The sequence below is a fragment of the Aricia agestis genome, chromosome Z (genome assembly GCF_905147365.1).
Source record: "Aricia agestis chromosome Z, ilAriAges1.1, whole genome shotgun sequence".
Classification (NCBI taxonomy): Eukaryota; Metazoa; Arthropoda; class Insecta; order Lepidoptera; family Lycaenidae; genus Aricia; species Aricia agestis.
Genome location: NC_056428.1, coordinates 15,636,220 through 15,646,968, shown reverse-complemented (window position 1 = coordinate 15,646,968; position 10,749 = coordinate 15,636,220).

Genomic DNA, 10,749 nt, shown 5'->3' with positions numbered 1-10,749 from the left:
AGACGTATTATTATAGAGTTCGACAAGGCTGTTCGACGTGGCGAGAAAAGGAACTAACGCTTCTATCATACAAAAACGTAATTTTTGACAGTTCTCCTTTACCAGCAGCGCCATTGAGTTACTATAGACTGGAGAGAGCTATACTCGTAGATACTCGGTGTGTAAGTTGGTACTACTAATATATATTCTGTGGTATAAGCGTCAAAAGCGTGTAATGTTATGTCCTACTTACTAGGACATAACAAAGGAGTCGGTCTGCATATTTCATGTAATAAAAGTGTGAATAAACTATTCGGAGCGTGCGAAATGGGTAGAGGGGATAAAGAAAGCGATTGCCGCGCTTGCCGTGGCAAAAATATGCAACCAAAGGGGCCCAGTTAGTAGTCAAACAAACTTGTCAATCTAGTTTTGAAATTTTTAGAAATTGGTCTTTATGGTTTGTGTATATGCTGCAAAAATAACAGCAAAAATAGGTAGTCAGTATACAAATTTAATGTTTTTCCTAAATCCACTAGGAAATTAGATCAGATAGCTGCTGCAAAAATGAAAAAGTATGTGATTCGATATAACCTAATTTATTGCATTATCAGTCAAGTCAATTTTATTTAAGTTGCATTTTATAAAGATATTAATTGAGTACCTAACTATCGTTTTAGTGTTGATGAATGATGGACCACCACCAAACCCGACGACAAAATTTGCAGTGATAGTTGAAATTATCACTGCAAGTTTTGTCGTCGGGTTAATAAAAAATAGGTATTCTATGAATAGAATACCTATTTTATTTAAATCCAAAGTATCAGTGTTTTAGTAAATTTATAGACTCCGATTTTCTTACAGAGTATTAATATTGTAAAAAATAAATAAAAACAAGATTTTTAAAAACATTACATTTATTTTTTTCAAGTATAAAGTATTGCTTGTATTTTTGTTACTGTTTAAAGCAGCAATATGTTTGCACTTGCCGCTCTGGTTATAAACGCAGCTGCATTTTACTCCAGCAACAACCGATCATTATTATCTATCTGTAAGAATGAATAAAAATGTTTAGACTACCTTTATCTAAATGCTTAGTTACGTTTTTGGTTGGTTCATTACTTACGTTTGAACTTGTTTTATAGGGTGCTAAAGGCACCGATGTTCAACGAATTATATTGGCTAGTATTAAATAACATTGCCATTAGTTCTTAGCTCTTCTACATCCCTTACATGTCCTGCTAACACCAATTTATTTCCTTTTAGCATAGATTGGGCCTTGAAACTTATTGAGTGTTTTATACTTTCAAAACCAGTTTTTTATGATTATATTCATTTTCCACTCCAGTGTTTAATTCCTTTTCCTGTTAGATTTAATTAAAAACTTCCAGTTTTTAATTAAATCTAACCCAAATACCATTAATTATTGTTCTTCTTCTTCTTTAAAAAAAATTATTGTTCTTAATGTATTTTATTTGCTACAATATTTACAAAATAAACAAACTCTTGTTGTTTATTTTTTGACACATGCCCCTAAAACTTCGTTTGAAATATGTCACTACTGACGTGCACGTTCCGAATAAAGGTTTTTAGTGAACATTTAATGCTAGATATTGTTGAGTTTTGTGGTTCCGCTAAACAATAAACCATAAGAATGGTCAAAGAATACCTCAAACACGTGGATTTAACATTAAATACGTAAGTTTTGAACAACGTTTTTGGGCTTTTCAATCGGTATTTTTGTAAGCTAAAAAGATAATTAATAAGTTTAATAATCCCTTATTCGTGCTATATAAGGCATTAGTGCTAAAAATGTCACATCAATTAATAATTTGGCTATAAAAATTGCATAGCTTTATACGTGTTTACGGATTCTCATCACTTGAACTATAGTTAATCGATATCATGAACTAATTGACTTTCTTTCCTGTATCATAATGTGCTTCGAAATAGTCGACCAATAGAAATATTCAAGAAAACAAACGCACACTACTTCTATGAAAATAAGCGCAAAATGGCTACGCGATGACGGGCTAAGACTACATCTATACTATAATACTTTATCTATGAGCAGCGCACATTGACTGACATTGACACATTCAATTAAAGCCTTGTCGAACTGTAGTCTATAGTACCCATTGACTTTTCTATGTGGACACGGCATAATGGTCTCTACCAAATCAAAATACTGTGGCCGGTCCGCCATTTTATGTTCCGGTTCTCCGAGGTACATAAACTGTCAAAGTGTCGTATCATAGGGATGTCGAAATTGAAAGAAAATATCGATATATCGATACATCAACATTTGAAAAAATATCAATATCAGTCTCGATATATCGCGAAAAAAATATCGATATATCGGTAAAAATTTTCGACTAATTTGCTTTTTTTAAATTAATTTATAGTCCGTCAAAAAAGTGAAGAAATTTAAAAAAGTTTGTCCTTGGATCGGTACGTTTATATTTTTACTAAATTTTTTGTTATTTTACTGATGGCTTGAATTCGTATGTGCTAATTTAGTTAATAATTAGACAATAAATAAGATTTGTGATAGAATAGAATATAACATGGCTTGATTTTAGATATTTAATCAACATAGAAATTAGTAGATTTGACGTTTAGTGATGTACTTTTTTATCGAATTTAAAAAATATAAGGCGAAGAATCTGATCATTTATTTAAAAGATTTTAACCTTAATTATAGCTCACTTATAACATCTTACTTATCGATATTTTCGACAAATGTCAAACGAGTGTCCCATCACTATAGACCGGCATGTTTAGTTCTTGGCAATATGGCGCCGGCCACACTTTTTTGTAGTTATGTCGCTTCCATCTGTTTCCTTATTATATATTGTAAATTAGTATATAGTATATATATAGTATATTGTAAATAATTGTTCAAATTGGACCAGCAGTTCCTAAAATTAGAGCGTTCAAACAAACAAACTCTTCCGCTTAATAATATTATATGATGAGATTAGTTAGGGTCTAAACTCTAATCATAAGAACACTTATTCAGCTTTGTTCAACTTTAATACGATACACTGTAGCACTACTTTGATAATATTAGAAATGAAATTAGAAAATACAATACAACAAAGTTTTCGTTACAAGCTTATCTTCAGTTTTGTTTTTAGTTTTTCGTAGTGCTAACTGGTAAACATAAATGGATTATAGAGAGGTACTGCTACTTCAGGTTATCTACGTACGAAATCGTTGTAATTTATTAAAATAAAATAAAATAAAAATAGCCTTTATTCTATTACCAATTAAGTATTACATTTTTTTCATTTATAAGATTACATGCATAATATTTTTGTTATCAATAATAGTATTCTGTTTAAATATTACATTAGAATCAACTGATTACAATAAAACATTTGATTTGAGTTTAGGTAATTAAAACATCATATTTTACGAAGTAATCAAAAGACCATTAAATTAACATTTGTTTGTTATATTTTACAATTTATCAATACTATTAGTTTAAAATATTGCATTATTATTAATTTATTTCATTAAAACATTTCACTATAAATTAATCAAAGCATCTTTTTTTTTTACATAACTATTAACAACTATCAACAACTAACAAAATGATTTCAGTGGTTGTAATTCTTTTTATATTACTATCCATTCCATCTCATATTACATTACTTTATTAATTATAATCAATAAACCAATGCAACACACAACAAAACATACAAATATTAAATTTATTATTCTGCATGCAAAGAATATACATATTAATTAATATAGCCTATTAATTAATATAGCATTCAATTTTCGTACATAATATAATCAATAAAGCATTCAATTTTCTATTCCTTTTAATCTACTACTATTCAGGTAATAGTCGCCTTATTGGCGTAGGCCTCCCCCAATATCTTTCACCTCTGTCTATCTCTTGCTTCTCTCATCCAGTCCTCTCTAACTTTTGTGTAAATACACAAATATTTACTCTATCGTGTTTTCTCTGTTCTCCTCAATTTCTCGTATTGTCTTGTTACTTATTATATCTCTTAGCTTTATATATAACATGCTTCTCTCTATAATCCTCTGGCAAATTGCTAGTTTACATAGTTTAAGGAACATATGCAGAGAACATCTTTTCTTCTAGTGGAAGAGGCTGGTGGGGGGTGATTGTCTTAATCTCCCGCGGTGACAAGCCGTACTGGGAGATTGAGAGGGGCCGGAGCTGGTTGTTATTCTGTTGTTGTTATCCGGCTTAAGCAGCTTACCTCCGCAGAATCAATAATTAGTGGCATCTTATCTTGAGATAGTGTGTGCTTCTTAATAACAAAATTATTCATGTTATTAGTTTTATTCATCTTCTTGCGCTGCTTTGGGTTTTGATTTGCTGTATTATGGCTTGGGTGAGGAAGTTTACTACTTGCTTGCGAGTGTGTATTTTCAGAATCAGGTGAGGATGGGAGCGATCTTTTATTGTTTGTTTTTAGTATTACCAATTTATCATATACTTTTCTTACTCTATTTCCTTTTTCGAGTTCAATCTTTGCTTGTTCCTGTAGTTCCTTCCTTTTTTCTAACACTTGTTTTGGATAGTCCTCTTTACAATAGTAATTAGTGTTTTTAAAGTTTCCTTTCTTCTTGAGGATATTTATTTTTTGTGCGAGCGTTGAAAATTTTACCTTAATTGGGCGGGGACTATCCCTTCGTTTACCTATTCGCCTTATTACTTGTATATCTCTTGGTTCCATGTAGATAGTTAGTTATTCTTGTATGATGTTAATAAATTTGTTTTGTAAGTTTTCATATGATGATTCTCCTTCTTCGATACCAAAAAACACTAGGTTCCTCTGTCTCACCTCTTTTTCCAATAAATATATTCTGTGTTCTTGATTTTCTATTAAGTTTTCCAATTTGACTTGTTGTTCTTCCCATTTAAGAAGCCTCTCATCTAGCATTTTATTCATACTTTGTGTCACTTCTTTTGTTATTTTTTCACAATTTTTCCGGTTTTCTATCTTTTGGGCATTCATTTCTTTTTGTATGTTATTAAGCGCGATCATAATCTCCTCCATGTTTATCATGTTCTACTTCTTCTTATTTCTACTTGTTTACAATCTTTTGACAGATCCTGTTTTACCAATAAGCATTGATTGGGTATGCAGTGCCCTCTAGTAGCTAGATCCTAAAAACTTCTTGCCTGGTAGCCATCTTGTATCAGGTATCAGGGATCTTGGTCTTTTTGGTGAACTAGTTCGCGCCTTTGCTGGTAGATGGCGAGTGGCGTTGAAATATGAGCTAACTTGTATGACTTTACAATTATTCTGTTCGAAGATTTTTAGGTTATGTTCAGCACAAATTTCACTAGTTTTGTTTTAAATATGATATGAGTCCACTCTTGTACTTAGGATTAAACTATATCACTGTAAGATTATAGATTTTCGTTTTTTAAAGTCCTAAGCTGGTTTTTTTAAACGGATGTATTGACACTTTCATCGTCTGCACTTTTTTGTTGATTACACAGTTATTTTTGCACTGTTTTACTCAACTCCAATGTATAGTTTTGTTCATTCAGTATTGTTCGAATATTCGCACTTTTACACTCACAAATCACCGGTTATTTATTTTAAAACTGAAATAATTACGGAGCTACTTCTTTACCGTCGAGCGGTGGCGCCCTCTCAGGTATTAATCTGTTAATTTATTACGCCTATCTAAATTATGGAGAGGAAGTCTGTAATCTTTAATACAAAATATATGTAGCGTTTGTATTAAGTATTCAATTTAATATTTTTGTCCTAATGGTCGACATTATCTGAATCTGGAAACATTTCATCGATAATAGAAAAGACAGTTGGACATCACTAGTATTAGTTCCATATACTCCCACTACTGCTATCAGCGCCAATATGGCGTCATGATGGTGACTTTCAAACGTCATTCTTACGTCAAATTTAGTTCCTATCCCTAATAATGGGGGAGCTGATTCCGCTTTAAATAGGCACAAAAAATAGCTGTCATTTCAAAGGGTATCATCAGTCCAGCGTACTTGTATAATGGAGGTCAGTGCCTACAGGTCACCAGACACGTCTAGTTTAATTCTCTGTGTTATAATACCTACATATTTTGTAAATGCTATCATATAATTTTTGTGCTTCATTTTTTAAATGTGTTGATTTTTTTAACTACAATCTACAAGATATATAAGGTAAAAGCACTAATGGTAGACTCGGAACTAATAGATGACACTTACGACAAAAATACCATAAAAATAAGAATTAGCCTAATTTTTTCTCAACACTATAAATTTTATAAGCTTTTCAAGCTATCTGTTGACATATAGAATATATTATAAAAATATAATATATTTTTAAGATTTTATATACCATTTTGTTGGAATCATTAATATGTATATTCATGCCAATTTACAGCTTTGTAGGTCCCTTATATTATAGTCTCTGAGCAAAACCGCGTACAGACAGATGGACAGACAGACAGACAGACGGACAGACAGACCGAAACTATAACGGTTCATTGTTCCCTACAGAACCCTAAAAAAGTGAGAAAAAGCTATCCTTATTCATGCAACAACCATATCAGTTTGCCACAAATTAAAGTATATTCTTATTTTTAGCAATATTACACGAAATGAACCTCAACTTGTAAGTACATTAATGAGTGTACGCATAGGCATGCGCAGCACGACATACACTCACTCATTTACTTACAGATTGTTGTTTATTTCGCGGAATTTTGCTAAAAATATTAAAATACAACATTTTAAGCTATGGATTTCCGCAAAGTAACGCCTGATTCTATTTACTATTGCCACAAATCGCTAACACCGGATCCGGTATATTGGGACCGGATCCGGTACCCGTAAAATGACGCCGGATCCGGCAAATTTCCGAAACCGGTTTTACGGATTGCAATCCCTAAACTCATATCATCATTTTGCAATACAAACTAAAGTTATTTTGTAGTTTATTCTACTGCAAATATCATCAATATTCTCTGAAAATATAATTCTATTAACAAGCTAACAAATTAGAACTACTGTACCTAAAAAATTACATATTAGACCTTGTCTGATCTAAAAATCGATTGCTTTAGTTTTTTAGCAGTAAAAAGAAGAAAAAGGAGAGCTGAGAAAATAAAGAAGAAAAAAGAAGAGGCAAGAGAAGCATGGAGACTAAAGACTGAAAACAAAGGGGTACGAAGATTTTGGCCGACCTACCGTACCGCTATTGTGTTTTTCCACGTTCACGAATATTTTTTTCAAAAATGGATAGCTAACATCAATACAAATAAAAAATAATTTGGACAAAACTACGTAAAGTATCACATTTCGAAGATATGAGCTGCCAAAGTTTTAATAGTTGAAGATATTGCAACTTTGGCAGCTCAAATCTTCGAAATATGACACTTTTCGCGGTTTTGTCCAAGATTATTTTTCGTTTGTTTTAATGTTAGCTATCCATTTTTGAAAAAAATATTCGTGAACGCAGAAAAAAACAATGGCGGAAAGTAGGACGGCCAGGCTCCATATAAAAATCTTCATACCCCTTTGCTAGGAAAAAATATATGAAAAATAAAAATATAAAAGGAAAGATAGTTTTAGCATGGAAGAATCGATAAAATCTGGAGACAACGTGGATAATATTTCATATGCATGTAATTACTATGATGAAGTAAATGAAATCTTTTGAAAAAACGGCAAATAAAGACTTAATAATAGGAAAAATGTTAAATGTAATGTAATGTTCTATGTCAACTATTAGTTCATATTGGTGTCTACTATTAGTGATGTTCGTTTTCTGTGATGTCATCTATTAAGTTGTTATGACTAAGTTTACAAAAAGACCATTAATTTATTTTTTAATTGATTTGTCAGTGAATAATCATAATAGTTTTATTTTGTAAGAGTTACTGAAGACATGGAAGAATTTATCAATCCTTTATTTTAATAAATATATATTTACAACATTCAATTAATGTTCCATGTTTCCTTAAAGCGTCTGCCATTAGTGCTTTTACCTTAGTATGTATTAAACTTAGAATTCTAGTAATAAATACTAAGACATACAAATAATGATCCATATTTTGCCCAATACGGACATAGGTACCTTGCATAATTTTCTGAATATAATTGACTAAACAAATTGCAGCACCATCTTGACAGTTAAGTCGACGTATCTATATACAGTGTTTTGCTTTTTACGGCCCATTTTTACTCCAAAACAATAACTATTATTTTTATTATTTCTCTATGCATTAAACTCCTAAAAGTAGATAAGCACAAATCTCGCAAAAAAACTGGTGCTCGGAAGTAGAAGTTGGGCTGCGAGTGAGATTTGGTACACGACGTTGCCAGCGTCGAGCTGGCAACGTCGCATACCTGATACCAGAAAATATCGATATAGTTACCGATATTTTTATAACGATATTTATTCCTTATGTTACTAGATATCCATACTAATATTATAAATGCGAAAGTGTCTCTGTCTGTCTGTCTATCTGTCTCGCTTTCACGCCAAAACTACTGAACCGATTGCAATGAAATTTTGTACACAGTTATTCTAGAGTCTGAGAAAGGACATAGGCTACATTTTGATGTGGGAAAATATCTTATTTCCATGAAAATATCGATGAAAATTAATTTGCATTGCGCGTGGCCAGCGCTCATCCCGGGGTCCTGGGTTCGAGTCCCGCAGGCGGAACAAAAAGTTTTCAATGTTCCTGGGTCTTGGATGTGTATTAAAATAATATTTCAAAAATCTTAAATATATTTTATGTATAATATTATAAAAATTCCAGAAATATATCGATGCAATGAACATTTTAGTTCTAATACGATTCAACAGATGGCGTTTTATTTTTTACTTCATTGTAACATAGAACTAATCATACTTATAATTAGTTATTATGTTTTTGTTTATAGTTTTTAATACGTTAGAATAATATGTTTAATAATATTATCACTTGGTATAATAATAATTAATCTATCTTATCTTATAGAACTCATACTGCATTTCTAATATAATATATTAGAAATGCATGCATTATGAATGAATGAATATACTTTATTGCGCACATCACAGTTACAAACACACACATAAAATAAAGAACATATAAAATGAAGAGTTGACAACAGAAGGCGCTAAATAAAGGTGTTCGAGTGTACCGTGTTGGCCTGTATTCCATCCAGAAAATATATCAATGCAATCAACATTTTAATTCTAATATATGAAAACAGATGGCGTTTTATTTTTTACTTCATTATTGTAACAGAACTAATCATACCTACTTTATTATATATTGTTTTTATTCATAACTATCTGTTGCCCGCGACTTCGTCCGCGTGGACTTTAGTTTATAGCGTGCGGTGTCAACAAAATTTGTGTTAAATTTAAAAACTTTTTAAAACCCTGGTAACTGGTACCCCTCTTAGGGCCGCGCTACACCGGAATGGCAGCGCTGAAAGTGCTCGCCTCGCCGCTGCCATTCCGGTGTAGCGCGGCCCTTAATTAATCAAAATACCCAAAAACAGCTGTGCAGTGTGCACATAATCTATAATAATATTATAAATGCGAAAGTATCTCTGTCTGTCTATCTGTCTGTCTGTCAGTCTCGCATTCACGCCAAACGCCAAAACGACCGAACCGATTGTAATGAAATTTTGTATACAGATAGTCTAAAACCTGAGAAAGGACATAGGCTGCTTTTTTACTGAAAAAAAGGGTTGTAAGGGGGTGAAAATGCGTAAATTTGTTCAAATTAAGTTAGTTCCAAAAAATCATAATAGATGGCGCCGTGCGTCTTCTACATCGCGCTGACGCTTGCTCAAAAGTCTTTCTATAAGAGGTGGTATTATCTTCCATCTAAGTTTCGATTTTTTTCGATTGTTGATCTATTCTACGGTAGGTATTAAATAACTCAGTACTTTATCTGTGCAGTGACGTAACCTTAAACCTATCAATGATAAATAGTTTATGGGTAAAGTTGTGTAATTGGGGGGCTAAATAAGCTTTAAAATTTGGTATAAAATATAAAGTTGTATATAAAAAATGAAATACTTATTGTGTGCACACTGGACAGCTGTATTGATTTAAGGGGTACCAGGGTTTTTTTATTAACTGAAGTCCACGCGGACGAAGTCGCGGGCAACAGCTAGTCAATGATATTCCACTTATACAGATATGTTTCGTCCATAGTATTTTCCGGTTTAAATCTCTTCCGAACAATTTTCAAATTCAAAATTGCAGACATTGACAAATTTGACAGATAAGTGAAACAAAAGATACGAAAAGAGACAGTTATATTTTTAAACGTCGAATCGTATTGCTGTCTCTTTCTTCGCTATGACTATGACGAAAATTCGATTTTTTCCAGATTGTTCGAAAAATTATTGAAAATGTAAATAATCGAGGTATTTATTGCAATCACGACATGTGGTAAGAGATTCCATGTGTTTTGTTTACTTTCGAGTCATAATTGGTACATTTTCGAAACACGCACGACGTCATTTCAATTTATTTAGGTTAGACAAGACGCGGCACATAAAAGTTCGTGACTGCGCTCGATGCAGACTAAACAACAGACGGCCCAATTGGGCCGTATTTGAAGCTTCACAACGCGCGCGGTAGTAACATATCTGGTTTGAGTATTTCATCATTGCTAGATATCGTTAAAAATACCGTTATCTTGCTACCATTATGAAAATAACGGTACGTAACGATATTTTTTCTGGTATTCAATAACATCATGAAGCCCTGATTTATGATACGTGCGTCAAGAAAG